This window comes from Eptesicus fuscus, chromosome 5 (genome assembly GCF_027574615.1).
Source record: "Eptesicus fuscus isolate TK198812 chromosome 5, DD_ASM_mEF_20220401, whole genome shotgun sequence".
NCBI lineage: Eukaryota > Metazoa > Chordata > Mammalia > Chiroptera > Vespertilionidae > Eptesicus > Eptesicus fuscus.
The window spans coordinates 4,713,747-4,727,424 of NC_072477.1; the positions used below are offsets into that span (position 1 = coordinate 4,713,747).

Sequence of the window (13,678 nt, forward strand, 5' to 3'; positions counted from 1 at the left end):
TCTCCTCCTCCTCCTCCTCCTCCACCTCCTCCTCCTCCTTCTTCTTCTTCTTTTTCTTCTTCTTCTTCTTCTTCTTCTTCTTCTTCTTCTTCTTCTTCTTCTTCTTCTTCTTCTTTTTCTTCATCTTCTTCATCTTCTTCTTCTTTCCTCTTTTTAGTTCCTTCAATGCTAAAACAGAGAAAACTAGAGTGCTCACTAAACAACCAACACATGGGGCCCTCTCCCTCTCCGGGATTTCTGCCCTGTGTTTTAGTTGAGGTGAAATATTAGAAAGAACATAGGATGTTAGAAAGAACATGGACTGGGGGCGCCAGGGGTTCTCCACCTTTGCTGGACCTTCCGTGGAGACGCTGAGTGACCTGAGATAACTGGCCCATCCCTTCCACAGCGTCATCTCATTGTTCCTTAGCACATGGGGGCAACAAACCTGACTTCCCAGGGCTGTGGAGATGACGATGGCCCATCAGGAAAGTGTGTTAGCAGAGCGCCTCTCCCAGGTCCCCCTGCAGAAAAGAACGCGGATCTCATTTCCCCCCACATTCCCTCCACTTAAAGAAAACCCAAATGGCATCCTGGCTGCAGTTTGACAAACTACTTAATTTAATAACTTGGGAGAGGAGTGGCTAATAGACACACCGTCCCCACCCGCAACCATTCCTCTCCTCTGGCCCTGGAGAAACGTGAGAGAGAGAAGAGAGGCCATGTCCTCAGATGCCCACACTCCGGTTAGGCACGTGGATGGGATGCTGAGGTTCATAGACAGACTCTGGCCAGGTGTGGCCCCTGCTTGTGTGATGGCCGGCCATCCCTCCCAGCTCTGCCTGGCGTTCTCCAGACCCACTGGCCCTCTAGCTTCCTGGACCTGTGGTGTCCTGGGAGCCACTGTTGGAAGGTCAGAGGCTGAGAAATAGGGCAACTAGAGAAGAAATACATCCCCCAACCTTTCTCTGCACATCTCCAGGATTTTCTGTGCCTCTTGCTGGTTCCAGCGGGTGGCCTTCCCTTAGGGGTCCCATCCCATGAGAAAGCCCTGCTGGTGGCCTGCTCTGCTCTCCATCACTTGTGTCACTGATTCCACATTAAACAGCATCCTTCTGAGATACCTAGAATGGATTCTGGCTTATTGACTAGACCCTGATTTCTAGGAGGGATACATTTGTACTTGAATTAAAAGTGTCGTGAGCCAAGGAAACCCTCTTCTCTCCACCTCTCTCCTGAGCCACATAATCAGCTTTTAGGCAGCTTTTAGGCCACAGGATCACCCCCTATGCATATTCACATTGGTTTGCACCTCTGCTTGGGACTACCACCAGGTCAGAAACCTCCTCGGAATTCTAGAAAAATTCCAGATGGAGCCTTTTATTTTTAGGTTCACAGGTGTGTGCAGGATGCAGTGGGTCTGGGAGAGTCTGTTCTGGATCTTGTTCTGGATCCAGCGTGACGGTTTGTTGAGCTGGTTGGTTGTCTATGCCTAGATTCTGGGTCTCCAGAAGAGGCCGTTGCCCCTCTGTGGGAGTCTCCCACTCATGTGCTGAGGTCAGGAATGCCAGCACTCAGCAGGGTGCTGTTGTCAAAGAGTGAGGGTGAGTATTCAGCACCAAGCACGGAGTAAGAGCTAAAGCACTGGATGGTCGGTCCAACTCTGCCACAACCTGCTCCCCGAACTTGGCCGAGTGATTGCCAAGCTCAGATGCAGCACATCGTTGGCGTAAGAGGAGTGGGTCATGTTTTTGACTCAGATGACCTTGGGGCCACATTTCCCCACCACCTGTTCCCACTGTGGATATCATAGACTGCGACCTGGGCTTAAGCAAAGTATTTTCTGACTCAATGACAATCTCAGGCATCTTTAGAGTATACATATTACATGGTGTTTATAAAAGTGTCCCTCAGAAAAGTGAGGGTATATATAAAGTCACAAAGCACCTAGGGGAAAGAGATGAACTCAGAGTGGCCCACCTTGGAGTCCCAGGATCCTCTTATCATTCCAACTGGTATCAATTGCAGCTCCTTAGCAAGGATAGTGCCTGGTTCTGAGAAGCACTCAGTCAATTTTTGCAAAGTCTGAATAGAACTATTAATTGGAAACCAACTTATAGACCTGATTTGATCTCATTACTTTCTGAGGAACTGGGTCAGGCTTTGCAAGGGTGTGTGTGTGTGTTTTTTTTTAAACAATATTTAGGGTGGGTGGTGCTCCATTGAAAGGCTGGCAGAGCAAGTAGGCATGCCATCTTTAACCGACTTCAAGGCTTAGCAGGGTGGTTTTTGGTAAATTCATTCTCTTCTGTAAGTTGTTGTGGTTTCCTACATTGTAAAATAGGTCTGGGAACATTTAATGAAAATGATAAAGTGCTTGCTATCACAAATATAGTATATACTAAGTCCTGTCTTATATTGTCATTTTATAGAACACATATTATGAATAGGATAATATTCACAGATATCATCCCTTTCCAATCCCACACACGAAGAATCCAATAACTAGGCCCCCCAATTTCCTTTTACCTACAGGAATTATTCCCAGTTGGGAGTGAGGACGAGTGGGTCAATATGTTAAGGGCTGAGAGAGCTGAAAGAGACAGAAAGGCAGAAATAAAGCCATATTGACTAGGATAGAAGACGAGATGTTTCTGTTGGTTTATTGGATGGAGATGCATTTAAAGGGGGGGGCACTGAATGAAAGGCAGGAAGAGGGTGGGGAAGGGAGACGAAGGCATTTAGTAAATGGCTTGGTGACTATAATCAAATATTTTCCAATAGGTTGCAAGACGATTGAGTAGAGAATGGTTATTCTTTCATTATTTTTGGTTTTTAAACTTCTTGGACACAATAAGACTTCCCACCTGAACTGTGTGTGGCCACCCAAATAGGGTTTAGTCATTACCCATCATTTTGTGACCAGAGCATTTATAGTAACAATCATTGAAAGTCCTTGGTTTTGTGCCTACATATGGAGAAGGCCTTACCTCAAGAGGCCAACATTTTTTCATTTGTCTTTTGTCCAAATCAAGAATGGGCAGATCAATTGATATAAAGAGAAATCCCCCCAGTTCTACAGATGAATAGTCATGGGCTCACTCAGCCTAGAGAAACTAACAAGCCATCCTGACTCGAGCCCCCCAAAGGTTCTCTGTGCCCAGGTATCAGCCAAGCGGTCCTCAGCTAGCTGGCCGACTTCAGGGATGAGATAGTAAAGTAGGATTTTTAAGGAAACACATCTTAGTAAACAACATCTGGACGAAGACAAGAAGGAACGGGAATAGAGTCGGGCGTCACCCATGCAGTGACAGATTGCATCTTTAATAAGCAGGCGCTTAATTAGAAAAGTAATTTGTAAGAGACACTAATGGAATGTGAGTATTCAACTTTGACCAACACACTTGCTTTGACGTCTAGGCTCTGTCACACATTGAGGTTTGTGTTCCGAGCCGGTTACGCACCCCCCTCTCTGTGAGCTCTCTGGGTGCTCATGACTGTGCTGGTTGCAAGAAAAACACTAAATATTCCCAAGAAGTTAGATTTCACCTCTGCCCACGTCCCCACCCCCAGCAGAAGGCTAATGAGGAGGTGAGGACAGGGGTTGGGAACTGGAGAAGGGGAGGGTGTCCCATCCATGCAGTCATGGTGTGTGTCAAATCAGTGTTACCAGAAGGAAGTCCTGAGTGTTGCCAAAAAAGGATGCCTGTCAATCAAGGGACCAGGAGAATTACAGACACCAAGGAAATGAAGCACAGCCCAGGGCTGAGATGCAGTAACAAGACAGGAAGCTGGATTCACTATGGGTGGGACAGTGGGCTAGGACAGGGCAGCTCCATCCAAGCAGTAGCTGCATAATCAAATGTGATTTTTAAAAACACAGATGCCAGGACCCCACACCACACTGTAGGTCTGGGTGGGAGCTGATTATTAATTTTCATCAGAAATTTCTTGAAAAATCTGATGCTACTGTTGGCAGGGCACCACTTGGAAAATCATTTTCCTATGAAATGACAGAGCAGTAGGAAGAGCAGGCAGTTGAGCCAGTAGTTCTGTAAACTCGGGAAAAGGCTATGAGTCAAAACTATCTGGGATGAGGGAAGGGGCCCCAGGGAGAGGAGATGGCAGGAAGGCTCCCTGAGAAAAGATGGGGAGGAGTCAGGGAAAGAGGAGGAGGAAGAAACTCCAGGTGGAGGGAAATGGCCTCAATGAGCACAACAGGGATCAGCCTGCCCGGGCCCATGGGGACCCAGAGAAGGTCCATGAGTTTAGAGCCTAGACGTCAAAGCAAGTGTGTTGGTCAAAGTTGAATACTCACATAGAGTGGGGGGCGAGGGGAGCTGAGGGCAGGCAGGTAAGGGTGATGCTGGGCAGGTAGCTAGGTGCTTATAAGCCTTTTATGCGAAGGAAGATTGGAGGGCATGAAAGAGTTCCGAGGAGCGCAAATAGTCAGGTTTGGGTTGTGAAAGATCTCCATGGCTGCCCCCAGAAAACGAAATGCCGATGGAGGCTGAGGGGTGCATCCTGTGCTCGTGGAGGGCACCAGGCAGGGGGTGGACTCAGTCTTCTCCTTATTAAATGGGAGTGTCCTTGCACTAGAGATAAAGACTCTGGTCCACCAGACGAGGAGACTTGGACAGTCGAAGAGAGGCTCTGAGCCTCAGAACCTCAGAAACTCCATGGCGAAGTCCTGAGGGGCTTGAGAGAAACATCAGGGTGTGCCTGCATCAATCACACATCCTGGGCCACTTGACAAGTGGCTGTGTGAGGTTCCCGTGGCCCCTGGGACAGACCACTGCAAACACGGTGACTCCAAACAATGCAGGTTCTTTTCCTTACAATTCTAGAGGTTAGAGGTCCTAAGGTCATGGTGTCATTGGACCACATTTCTTCTCGAGGCTCCAGGGAATAGCCCATCCCCTTGCCCTGTCCAGCTCTCAAAGGCTGCCTGCATTCCTTGGCCCTTGGTCTACTTCTGACAATGGCATCACTCTGACCTCTGACCCCTGCTTCTGATGTCATATCCCCTTCTTTTATAGAGATCTTGGTGATTACTTTGGGCCCACGGGATAATACCCCCCACCTGAGAGCCTTTATTTCATCACAGCTGCAAAATCCCTTTTGCTATAGCGGGTAACACATTTGCTTATAAGTTTCAGCAATTAGGAGGTGGGCAAATTTGGGGGCCTTTGTTCTGCAAATCACAGTAACAAAATGGTAGGGGTGACCTGTTAAGGGCATAACTTACAACACAATTGAAGACAAGGGTCAGAAGGGGAAAACTAAGAAGGGAAATGGCCCAATGAAATTAAATTCCTTCTGGGCACTAATGTGTGTCTGTCTCTTTAAAATAACTCAGGAGGACAGGTTTAGTGAGAGTCCTCTCTGCAGTGACTGATGGAATGATTTTATTTCTTCTTCATTTATTTCATTTGGAAATCCCCCTCCCCCTCTCCCTTCCTCCTTTCCTCCCTCCCTTCCTTCCCTCTTTTCTTCCTTCTTGCCTCACTTTTTCAGATACCCTTTCAGTGGGCTCTGATTTCAAAACTTCAGAAATAACATGCAGACAGCCAAGTGATGGGCTCTGAAACATTTTTAAAAGCTTATTTTTCAAAAATTTAAATGTCTTAGAATCTCCCTGAATCATCCAAATTTTTACTTGCTTTAAAAACAAACAAGCATAACCCAAGGACACAGACAATAGGTGGTGAAGGCTTGAGGGTGCAGGGGAATGGGGAGGGGAATGGGGGGAAAAGGAACATATGTAATACTTTCAAGAATAAATATTTATTAAAATGAACTAAGCAAACAAACAAACAAAAAAACACACTAAAATTTTGGATTTTATCTTTTCATTTCTTCCCTCTACTGGCCTCTTCCTTTTGATCTCTAGTTTTGTGTGGCTTTAAAGGGCTTATTTTTTTCCATGGGAAATTTTCTCCTACATTTCATAAAGAATGAGATGTTTTTATATTTGCAGTTTGCATGAGTTTGTGTATATGTTTGTGTGTGTGTGTTTTAAGCCTGAAAACAGTTCCTTTCATGCAATGAATCCCTGCAGTTACGTTTCATGGGAAGTGTGTGCTCTACTTCTAAAATATTTTTGCTAAAGAAAGTAGGGCATTGCCTGCTTTCTCTGCAGTCCAGGCGTGCTTTTCAAGATAGGATAGGAGTGTGGCCACAGGATGAATCCGATTATTTTCATTTCTGTGATTTTGAAGAAAATATGCAGACACTTGCACATGTGGTAGGCTATTCCTTGTTATCTGGACTCCTTGGAGGCTGAAAATGTATCGTATCCCTATGAGGACAGTTTAGACACTTCAGCTCTTTGCCAGGTAATGGGAAAGGACCAAAATGATGGGAACATAGGGTTATTTGAACAAGCGAGTTGGGTGCCCACAGGAAGATGGTGAGAACACTGAGACTGGTTTATAAGAGCCTATGGCTTTGTCCTAAATACGAATGCTATCCCTGGTGATCCAGTTTGACCCAAAGCAGAACAGCATTTGAGCAGGCAAGGTGCAGTGTGGAGGAGAAAGCAAGGCATTCACCAGTATCCAGGGTAGTTATGCTCTTACCTGCAGACTAGATGCTTAGACAATGTGTAGTCATCGGTATCCTCCACCCACCAGCACTCTTCTTTGGAGAGAGAGGGGCCACAGGATGGAAACTGTAAGCCTTCTTTCAATGATTTATTCTTATAAATTTTAATAGATTTAATGCTCTTGGTAACTACATTGCCATGGGGTGGGGTCTGAGCTTTACAGGTAAACCAGCAGGCCGAGGCTAGTCGTCATGAGTGAAGGTAAATACGGGGCCTGCACTGGGATGAGAAGAGTTTGGCGGGTGTGAGAGGTGGGGAACAGGGAGTCTAGACCCAAGGAAGGGAGAAGGCTGGGATGAAGCTGTTACTCACATCTGTGCTTTCTGGGGGGACCTGAGGGCGAAGACAGGCTTCTTGATCATGAAGAATGTCCCTGAAGAGCTATTTGTCATGGCCAAGGGCTCCTTTGCTTTCTCCCTCCAAGGACTCCGTCCTTACACCTTTCACAGGGCACTGCAGGATGGGGTTATGATAAAAGTTGCTCTTGAGCCTGGCCAGGGTTGCTCAGTGGTTGAACCTCAACCTATGAACCAGGAGGTCACAGTTCAATTCCCGGCCAGGACACATGCCCAGGGTGTGGGCTTGATCCCCAGTGTGGGGCATGCAGGGGGCAGCCAATCAATGATTCTCTCTCATCATTGATGTTTCTATCTCTCCCTCTCCCTTCCTCTCTGAAATCAACATATATATATATATATATATATATATATATATATATATATATTTTTTTTTTTTTAAGAGTTTCTCTTGAGAAACAGTGGCCACAAGTTGGGATCCCCTTCACGTCTGGAGCTGGAGCCCATTAGCTACTTGAGTTCCGGGCTGTGGTCAGTGCTGGTCCTCGGCAGATCTTTGAATGTTGGACTGACCCAGAACAAGGTTCTCAGCCTCCTCCTCTACGCTGTCTCTTTCTGCAATCCCACCCAGACTCCTGCCTTCAAATGCCATATCTTTGTCCATAATTCCCACGTATACATTTCAAGCCTGCCCACACCAGTAAGCACCAAATGTGTATATGTCACTGCCAACCTGACATCTATAGTTTGACGTCTAAAAGGCATCTCGCACATAGCCAGCCAAAGCAGGGCTCAGGCTTCCCCACCCCCAGCTCATTGTCTCCCCCTCCCCTAGGCTTCCTCTCCTGGCCATTAGCATTCATTGAGTTGCTCAAGCCCACACATCTGGGAGGCATGCTTCATCTCTTCCATTTTCTAACTCTGTAAAACATCAGAAAATGATGTCAATCCTACCTTCAAATTGTATTTCAAATCCGCTCTCCTTGCTTCATTCCTACTGTTATCAATCTAGTCCCGGCCTGAGACACTTCTTGTTGGGGCGACTGCAATCAGCTTCTAGCTGGTCTTCCCCTTTCCACTTACACCCCCTGCCATCCCTTCTCCATACAGCACCTTGGGGGGTGGGGGGGTCTTTTCAAAGTGCATCACTGTCCTACTTAAACCCTCGAAAACTTGCTGTTGTGATTAGGGCAGTACTCAAATTTCGTACCATGCTCTGCATGGCCCTAACAGGCCTGGCCACTGCCTTTCTTTCCAAATGTCCCTTCAACATGCTTATGATCATCAAACCACACTGGATATCCCTTCTCTTCTCTTCTCTTCTCTTCTCTTCTCTTCTCTTCTCTTCTCTTCTCTTCTCTCTCTTCTCTCCTCTTCTCTTCTCTTCTCTTCTCTTCTCATCTCTTCTCTTCTCTTCTCTTCTCTTCTCTTCTCTTCTCTTCTCTTCTCTTCCCTTCTCTTCTCTTCTCTCTTCTCTCCCCTCCTCCTCCTCCTCCTCTTTCTTCTCTCTCCCTACTCTCTCTTTACCACATCTAAGACCCCATAAAAATTTTGTAATTGCTATTCTCTCTGCTTAAAAATTGTAGTTTTCAGATATTTACATATTTGTGCCTTTTTTAAATCATAAATGTCTTGGGGAAAAATATACCATTTGCCTAAAAACTCCTTCCGGGTCAATACACCCTCAAGAGTCATCCTCTATTAAATCACATTTTTCCATTCTTACTCTTAGATTTCCTGGTGTTACTTTCATTGTGTATTTGCTTATTTGTTTATTTGTTTATTATTTTTCCCTCTTTATTGACTGCTGGTCTCCATGGCCTTGCATGCCTCACTTACCAACATGGTCCCAGGATGTCACTTTATGGTGACCAACTTATCCTGATTTGATGGGGACTTTCCTGGTTTGAGCACTGAAAGTACCATGTCTTAGGAAACTCCTCAGTTAGCAAACCAGGACTGTTGGCCCCCATTCCTTGAATGTCACATAATAGGTACTCAGTAAATATCAGACTTCATTTATTTCCACAAGGCAAATTCATCATGATTTCACAACTAAAAGCAAAATAAAATCACCTTGGATGACCAAAGCAATATAAGACATGAAAATTGAGCGGCACCTTCTCACATAAAGGAAAGGACGGGTTCACAACCATAAAACAAAGTCAGGTTAGGAAGCAAGAGCGTGAGTCTACAGAGAAGAACCAATCAGAGTTCTTGACACTGAAAAGATAATTATCTCAAAACTGTGCTCCACGGAGGAGCTGAAGAGCAGCTTGAGTCCCATGTGGATGTGAAGGGGCTGCTGGGAGGCTGAGCTGAGGGGACACGCAGAAGGAAGCAGGAATGGGTGGAGAATGGAAAATATGAAAGAACACTTCACAGGTATGCAGCCTGGATCCAGAAGCTCTCAATCCCCGCTGATGGAAAATGTGGACAAAGAGAATAGAGGAGGGGGAGCAATGTTTTGAATCATGATGGGTGCGATCTCTCAAACTTACAACACAAAAATCTCAAAAAAACAAACAAACAAAAAAAAACAACGATCACCCTCCAGGTTGGAAAGGCTTGCTTGGTGACAAGAGGAATTAACCATTCCCAGAGAGTGAAGCTTCAGAGCATGATGATGAGAGAGGAGTTTCGAAAACTGTAACGTTAAGAAAGACAAGCCACCACCCCTCTGGAGTGGCTCAGTGGTTGAGCATCAATCTATGGACCAGGAGTTAACAGTTCGACTTCCAGACAGGCCATATGGCTGGTTTGTGGGCTCCTGTGCCAAATTCCATTTCTGGAGAAAGAGTGTGTGGGGGAGGAAAGGAGGGCTTGAGTGACTAAACCGAGGAGATGTATTATAGGTTGCAAGGGGAGATGGCAGCCCAGGTGCCATGATGAGTTTACTGGTTGGCACAGCGAGTTTGGAAAGGAAATTAAACTGGGAAGGGAGGCCTGCACATGGACAGGCCAGTGGATTCCCGCAGCCCTGCTCCTCTGCTCAAAGATGGGCACACCCTGAAGTATGGGCCCCGTTGCATGAACCTTCTAGAAACTCTAGACCAGCTTCTGAAGCCCTCCTTGTTTTGTTCCTCTGCATCCTTGCTCATGCCATGCCCCCACCTGGAATTTCCTGTCCTTCCATCCGCCTCACCAGCTCTTTCTCTTCCTGCCTCGCCATCCAACTCTCGTGGTGCCCCCTAAGCCGCCTGGACACAGGTTTGCTGAGCTGTTTCAGCTGCTCCTCCACATCTACTTTGGCTGGCCTCTGGGGCAGTGCTGGTCCCAACCGCTGGCTCTGCCCAAGCATCTCCAGCCCTAGGTGGTGTCCTGGTCACCTCTGTGGCCCCAGCCCAGAGTCAGGATCAGGATTCTGAGTCACACTTATTTTTGCGCTAATCAATATGTGACTATTAATGCTTGTCATGACTGCCGAGTTTATGGGAGGCAGATAGACCCAGCTAGACCACAGTCTCCTCACTGCCTCTTTCACACCACTGAGATCAGAGGCAACATAGCAATGTCATTAAAAACACAGCTTTTGGTGTCCAATATAACTGGACTGAAAGCCCTACTGGACTACTAACTAGCTGAGCCTGTTCCTCATTTAACTGATCTAAACCTTACCTGTAACATGGATTAGCATGAAGGATGAGTGAGGCAGTGGATGCCAATCCTTTCTAAGAGAGCTGCAGTGGCAGTAGTATTAGTGGTACTAGCAGCAGTAGCGTTAATAGTAGTAGCCATGGACCAGCAGCAGTAGCAGTAATAGGGGTACTAGCAGTAGTGGTAATGTTAGTGGTAGTAGTAGTAGCAGTGTTCATAGTAGTAGCTAAGGCCAGCAGCAGCAGTAGTAACAGTGGTGCCAGCAGCACTAGTAACAGTGGTACTAGCAGCAGTAGTGTTACTAGCAGCAGCAGCAGCAGTAGTAACAGTGGTACTAGCAGCAGTAGTGTTACTAGTAGCAGCAGCAGCACTAGTAACAGTGGTACTAGCAGCAGCAGCAGTAGTAATAGGGGCACAAGCAGCAGTAGTGTTACTAGTAGCAGCCGGGGGCCAGCAGCAGCAGTAGTCAGCGTCCTCATCGGGGCCACAGTAGTAGCAACAGCAGCAATGGTATTAGCAATAATGACAGTAGTACAAAGAGTAGTCATTAGAGTAGAATTAATGGTCGTAATGTTAGTAATAATGAGAGTATTAAAGATAGTAGTAATAACAGGCATAATAGTACTAGTAACTATTCAGTCGATTGGTGAATAAATGTCACATGTCTTCTAACTGGTTTTATTATCTCCAGTTCCAGACACAGCCATAGTTTTGACAACTCCGGGCAAAATTAGGAGCTAATCAGATCAATGACAGCTTGTAAAAAAGTAAATGTATTAAAGGTGCTTCCAGTAGTTAATGCCCACCAAAAGTAATCAAATCTAAAAGTAGGACAGTGCACTCTGCTCAGAAGTGCTAAGAAATACCCAGCTGTGTGCCCAACATGAGGAACCCGATTTCCTCGCTCAGGAAGAGCTGGGACAGCTGCCGGGTCGCTGGCCGGTTGGAGGCAGCTGCCCAAGTTAGGACTCAGCCCATCCCTGAGCAGCTGGCTGCCCTGCGGGGCACTGGTTTATCCTCCAAGCGGGACCGAAGAGCAGTCAGACCCCAGTGGTGTCCACAGGCCACACCTCTCCCTCCGCCTTTCCCACCTGGCTCATGCCAATTCTCTCCTTAATCCCCGGTCAAGTGCGAGCTTGCAGACGCCGATGACAGAGCGTGGAAGGAAATGAAGGGAAGGAGGGTCCTTGGCTCAACAGGAACTCCGGCTTACCAGGATGCCTCTCTTCCAGCCTGAACAGCGGCCAGGGTTGCCGACAGACCTACTGCGGCCTGCGTGCTGGTCTCTCCCTGTGCCCCACTCCACTGGCCAGCAGCTGGGGCTTGGAAAGAGCCTCCGGCAGCCCCCGCTGATGTCAGGGAGAGACCTCTGCTTTCTAACAGAACGCATTCAGAATTGTTTGTGACAGCGGTGCCTCCGCCCCGGCAATTATTCAATTCTTCTGGAATGTGGAGAGTTGGCACGAGGCGCTGGGCTGGGCGGCCACGGCAAGTCAGCTCTCTTCTCTCTTGCACAGGACATCTCCCTACCTGGAGCTGCAGAAGGGGCCAAAAGTCCCTCGGAGAATGCATCTGCATTCTGGCCGAGCTGAGATCAGGCCCAGCGGAGGTGTTGAGCACCGAATGACGGCTGTCTATCAGGAAGACAGTCGATGGGCAACTACCAAATGCAATGGGCTTGGGATCCGTTCTCTCTCTGCTTCTGGCTCTGCCTATTTTTTTTTTTTTTTTTTAAGATACTAAAACTGGAAAGCCAGATCCATTAAACAATTCATACTTTGATTTGCAAAAGACAACAAACATCTCCTCTGGGCTGAGCAAGCGTGCCTCTTCTTGCCTCTGAGCTCAGGAACCTAGGCTCTGCTTCAGGCCCCTCAAGGTCCACATGCTGAAGGGTGATCTAACCGGCTTTCAAGGCAAAGCGAGTGCTCCTTGCCCCCACGGTTCTATTCAATAGCTTTCCCACCATCAAACACGCAGAGACCTATCGTGTAACCTTGATGCCTACATCTGCCAAATGAAGAATCAAAAAGTCCTATTCACGGGGCCTACGCAGGGACACGGATGTTCCCAGCACAAGACGTGACCCTGAGTAGGTGCTCAAAACCATGTGTTAAAAGAGAGAGCGAGTTTTGCTAAATGAACAAGACAATGAGTCATAGAAGTGAAGCAGAGAAGGAAGTGGTAGTCAATACAGTTTAGCACTTCCACGTCACTGCTGAGAAGGGGCCTCATGCAGGGGCAGGAGCTGGCAGAACAGGCATTGGATCGAGTCTCCAAAATCCCAGGTCAGTGTCTTACAGCCACAGGTTAACGGGAAAGGCTGCCGCCCACTGAAGAGCCCCTGGAGGTCCTTCTCTCTCCCCTGCTCTTTTTAGTCTTTTATTTTTAGTAATAGTGGTGATAACAGCATGAAACGTGGAGCCCTTTGACCACTCCTGATTCCCCTACAATCCTTGAGGAATAATAATGGCAATGGTATCAGTGCAGCTATGAGTGTGGTCCATGGACGGACATTCTCGGCATCCTTGGGTGGTCTATCAGACTCCCTGGGGGTGGGAGCAAGAATCTGTATTTTAACCAGTTTTCTGGGTGATTCTGATGTATGCTGTGTTTGAGGACTGCTGAGCTAGACCAAGGTGGTGAGGTGCCCAATGCATAGGAAGGTACCCAGAACCCTACCCGGGAGGGCTGGGGACCAGCGCAGGGGTTGTTGGTGGACTCGATACTCCCTTGTCTGTCCTCCATATAGCGACTTAGAAAGTGAGCTGTTCTCTTTGCCAGTCTTGCCATTTGAAGTGGCCAAGAGACTGAATCTCACCAGTGAGATGTACATGGCGATCCACTGGGAGTCTGGGAAAGCTATTTCTCTCCTGATCAGAAAAAGGCCCAGGAGGACATATGCCATGCCTGTGTCAATTTCTGTCCCTGACTCTGAAAGCAGTGTGTGAGGGTCTGGCGCTTGTGTCCTGCAGCCATCTCAGAAGCAAGAGGAGAAAGTCAAGGGAATCGTGGACACCAGCCTAGCACAGCACTGCCAAATGACCTCTGTGTGCCCTTGATAGGAAAGAACAAGAGTTATATATCTAGTTATACATTTATTGTCAAAGCGATCATGTTGCTAAAAAGTGTTTTCCTCCACAATAACCATGACATAATAAAATGGAGTATAAATTCCTCATAGCTTGCATTAAAATAA

At 47.1% G+C, this 13,678-nt stretch overlaps 1 long non-coding RNA gene across 1 annotated transcript; it reads right to left on the reverse strand.

Moving 5' to 3' along the window:
* Nucleotides 1–433: 433 nt before the first annotated feature.
* LOC129148952 (uncharacterized) lies at nt 434–11,858 on the reverse strand. The gene is made up of 4 exons (XR_008555943.1): nt 11,693–11,858; nt 6,899–7,039; nt 6,561–6,805; nt 434–503 (listed from the first exon to the last, which is right to left on the reverse strand). It is a non-coding gene; the product is annotated as an uncharacterized LOC129148952 (long non-coding RNA).
* Nucleotides 11,859–13,678: the final 1,820 nt, after the last annotated feature.